General features: G+C 39.7%; 1 protein-coding gene across 5 annotated transcripts in view; it reads left to right on the top strand.

Annotated features, from left to right (window-relative positions):
* ARMC8 (armadillo repeat containing 8) overlaps positions 1-4,714 on the top strand; it is a 79,224-nt gene that overhangs the window by 23,709 nt on the left and 50,801 nt on the right. The window lies entirely within an intron of this gene.

Raw genomic sequence — 4,714 nt, 5'->3', positions numbered from 1 at the left:
TCTCAGTCTCACAGGGGCCATCCCAGCCTCACAGGGGCAGTCCCAGCCTCACAGGGGCTGCCTCAACCTCACAGGGGGAGAGGAAGTATTTTTAAACAACATACCTGAAGTGATTGATTATGCTTTAAAAAATTATTAATTGGGACAAATGTGATAAGATTGTAACTGATTGAAAGACAGAATTCTCCAAAGTGCAGATTATCATGCGCTTAACACCGTAGTTCTAAGCGATAAGGTTTAGCCTAAGGGAACCACATAGCACCTGCAGGCCGAACAAGAGCTTCTTCAGTTAAGCAAAAAGTAATACTGGTTCAAAGTGAAAGTGACATAATGGATCTTTTAGCTTCAGGCTTCCACCTTCAATAATTTTAAAAATAATTTTCTGGTTTTACATAATATTATGTTTTCACCTAAAACTTATGCTATTTTGATTGTTTAGGAATAAATATGCTTATACACAACTGACTGAAACTGTTTCTCCAGCAGAGCTAGATCTCAATTCTTTTCTTACTTTTTCTACTGTTTTAATGGCACTATGCAATGCTTACTTTCTCTCTTGGTTTTGATCATCATAATACTCTTAATTTAGACATATGCCATTGTAGGCACTGTATATGTTGTTTTAATAGTTGAGACTTTTCTCTTTACCATGCAAAGACAAGAAGTAGAAACATTAATTTCCATGTAAAATTAAGTGCCTCTTGAGTTTATTTATTAGTGGGCAAATTTAAGATTCTAGCTAGATTTCAGCTAAAAATGTTTAGACAATTGCATATTTGTAACATCTTAATATTGGTTCTTGTTTTCCAATTCTCAAAGAGTGGCATATCCCCAAGGCTTACTTTTTTGGCTTTTCTATCTGGATATTCTTATCTCACCTCAGAGAGAATTCAGTGTGTCCAAAATTAAGAGAGATCCTTGTATTGCTAAGGGATTTATTCTCCAAGCTTCTTGGTGTTCTCTGCACCCAGGCACCCAGACTTGAAGTAGTCACTCAAGATATGTCACATATCACATATCCTGTACCTATGAAATCACCTTGTTAAATGCTTCCTCAAAAGTCCTTTGTATTACTGATTCCTATGGTTGCCACCCTAATCAAGTGTCACAACTAGATACCTGGATAGACTAATTCCTTTAACAAACATTTGTTGAGTGCCTAGCAAATTCTAGGCATCGTGATAGTGTGGAAATATCCTATATAATAAAAGGCTAATATGCAAATCGACCAAACAGCGGAATGACTAGTTGCTATGACACGCATTGATTACCAGGGGGCAGATGCTCAACGCAGGAGCTGCCCCCTGGTGGTCAGTGCGCCAGAAGCCAGGTCACGGCTGGCTAGCACAGTGGCAGTGGTGGGCGCCTCTCCCCCCTCCATGGCAGTCGGACATCTGCTAAGGACCCCCCTCCCCCAGAGTGTAGGAATTTCATGCACTGGGCCTCTAGTATAATGATAAAGTAGTATTGCTCTGGAAGATCCAAAAGTCTAAAGGAGGAGACAGATAACTAAAGAGATAGTCGCCATAGTTTGATTAGTGAATGATAAGTGCAGGTGGCCTTGGTGTACCACAAAGAAGGGCATTAGCCATTTAGTTATCTCTCTTAAGTAATATCTGCATTCCAATCCATTCCACATTCAGCTTATTGTCCTTTTTGCTTCCTTCATGTTTGTTTTCTGATCAAAAACATGGTTGCTCCTTAATCCTCCTCCCTTTAGTTTATCTGTTCTCCCCATCACTTTTCTAATTTTATGTTCCTAAATAATTTTCAGTCCAGGCTTCTGGTACTGCCCCAGAAATATGCCATTTTTATTTTCAGGATGGTCTTACCTGAGTGGCTTTTCTTTTTGCCCTCCCCATCCACTTATTCAGATCTTGGCCGTTTTCTAAGGTTCATCTTAGTTCTCACTATTGCCTCAAAATCTGTTATGCTTGTCCTTTTCATGTACTTTTCTCAGCCCTATAAGCACTCAATTTATAATATAGCCTTACATGGTTAGTGTTATTTTGGTCTTTCCAAGGAAATTGTAAACTCTTTAGATCAAGCATCCCATTATATGATACTTTTGTATCCTTCATAGAGCCTAGCACATGCTGAGCTCAAAACTAATTGTTGGCTATCTGTAGTATATAAGTAGGGCGTTTTCCCCCCAACATTAAAAGTTGGTAGACATGCGACTATATTCCTTTGATCTACTGGGAAAAGGATGTCTTTGACTGAAAGTTAGAAATACTTTTATTTTGTATAAAAATGTAAAATTGAAACACAGGAGGAAAAAGGGAAACATATTTCCTGAATTCTTTTGTCTTTTTTATTAGATTGTTCCAAATGCCTGATAGGCCGGAGGTAATGGAAAAAATACGTGGTATAAAAATATAGGTTTAGCCCTAGCCAATTTGGCTCAGTGGATAGAGCGTCAGCGTGTGGACTGAAGAGTCCCAGTTTTTATTCCCAGTCAAGGGATGTATCTCAGTTACAGGCTCCATCCAGGCCTTGGTTGGGGCATGTGTGGGAGGCAACCAATCAATGTTTCTCTCACATCATGTTTCTCTCTGTCTCTTCCCCTCCCTCCCACTCTCTCTAAAAATCAATGGAAAAATATCCTTGGGTGAGGATTAACAAAAAAATATGTATGTAGGTTGATACCAGCTCTCTCATTTAATGTGGAGCTCTGAGAAAATCCCCAAACCTTAGTCTAGCTTCCTCATCTGTAAAGTGGGGTTAATCTTACTCAAGGTTGTGATGAAGATTAAATAAACAATGGCTATGGAATGCTTTATAAACTTCAAAGCAGTATATAAATCTTGCACAGATCTGTTGTGTTTCCATGTCAGATGATGGTTATGAGTTTGCATTTTACAAAAATATGGATTTCTATATGGTACATTTTATGGTCCACTGATAGTAGCTTCTCTGATGGTTCCAGGCCAGGATGGCTTTATTGCCTCTTATGAGACAGATTTCTATCCTAAAAAGTAATGAGTGTGTTATGATAGAGGGTACCTGGGAGGGCCATCTAACCCATACCTGGGAGTTGTCAGGTCATGCTTCTTGGAGGAAGTGACATGACAACAAAGTGTGGACCTGAAAAGTGAGTAGTTAGCCCAGGAAGTGAGGGGATAAGGAGATGAGAGAATAGTTATTGGAACAAGAGACTTCATCTAGCTGGCTCTGGCTCTGAAATGGGATCCTACGCTGTACTTAGATCTGCTAAAGATGGGTATTGTGATAATTATCATCTTTTTTTGTTTTAACTCTTTCATAGAAATTATCTTATAGCATCCCTTTATAGCAATAGCTGAATAGAATTTATTTGCCAGGTATTCGCATCTCTTCTTCCTTGTCTAGCATGGGCATATTTTACTGGTTAGAGCTGGCTCCTCTGTGTCCTTTTTGCAAACTTTTAAGAGTACTGGACAGTTGGAAGGGTTTTTGTTTGCTTTTCTAAAAACATTCACTCGGACATGATTTCAGATATTTGGAATGTGTTTATATGGTAATGTGGGGATACCTCATTTCTGCTTAGTTTAGGAAAAATGGGGAGAAATCTGGGAAAATGTTATGGTTGGGAGTTCCAGGAAAGAGAGAGCATCCAGAATGGCACCAATAAGCTGCTGGACAAATGAATGTGCTGCATTGGTGTAGGCAGATCACAGTAAGAGAAGGAAAGAAGATGAGGTAAATGGCATACTGCTCTGTTTGGGTGTGTAAGCTGATAAATTCGAAGTAAGCTTTAAGAAAACTGCAGGCATCCACAAGGAGGCAGGAGGCTGGGTGTCCAGTCTCACAACTATGTTTTGCTAAATGAGGCTTTGATATCACGTAGTTTTAAAATCAAGTATCAGAACTTGGTAAGAACCTTAGTAAGCAAATAATACTCCTACTATACTCTGTGAACCATATGGAAGATCTGACTAATAGTTCACAGAGACAGCTCAGGCACTGAGCTAATGAAAGAAGACTGGGTAGATGCACAGTGTTTGGCTTGAGCTTTCAGCAGAGCGCTATGCCATAGTAGTATTTTTCTGCAATAATCAAAGAAGGTAATGGAGGAGAAGGATATTATAATTATTACTAGGGTTTTAAATGCCAGTGAATTTGGTTGGTATTGGAAATACATGCTGACTGTAACAATTAGTTGTTGGTGTTTTTTAAAGTAACCCCCCCAACCCCCCTCTGTTTTCTACTCTGCTTTTCTACAAGATAATGGTTTGCCAACTATGGAACTTTTTCAGGATTATAACTTTCAGTGTTGACAAAAAATTCCTATATGTTGTAGAGTTCTGCCACCTAGAAGAGGGGAAGTCAAAAGAGATGCTGGTCAAGTATCTAGGGGAGCTTATTTGGGGCTAGAAAGAAAGGGTGAGCTAAGAACTTCGAGGCTCTATAGCAGCGGTTCTCAACCTGTGGGTCGCGACCCCTTTGGGGGTTGAACGACCCTTTCACAGGGGTCGCCTAAGACCATCAGAAAACAGATATATAATTACATATTGTTTTATGTTTTTTTTAATATATTTTATTGATTTTTTTATAGAGAAGGGAGAGGGATAGAGAGTTAGAAACATCGATGAGAGAGAAACATCGATCAGCTGCCTCCTGCACACCCCCCACTGGGGATGTGCCCACAACCAAGGTACATGCCCTTGACCGGAATCGAACCTGGGACCCTTCAGTCTGCAGGCCGACACTCTATCCACTGAGCCAAACCGGT

This window comes from Myotis brandtii, unplaced genomic scaffold (assembly GCF_000412655.1).
Source record: "Myotis brandtii unplaced genomic scaffold, ASM41265v1 scaffold18, whole genome shotgun sequence".
Classification (NCBI taxonomy): domain Eukaryota; kingdom Metazoa; phylum Chordata; class Mammalia; order Chiroptera; family Vespertilionidae; genus Myotis; species Myotis brandtii.
Note: the sequence above shows the minus strand (reverse complement) of the source record. Positions and strands in the feature narration are given on the sequence as shown.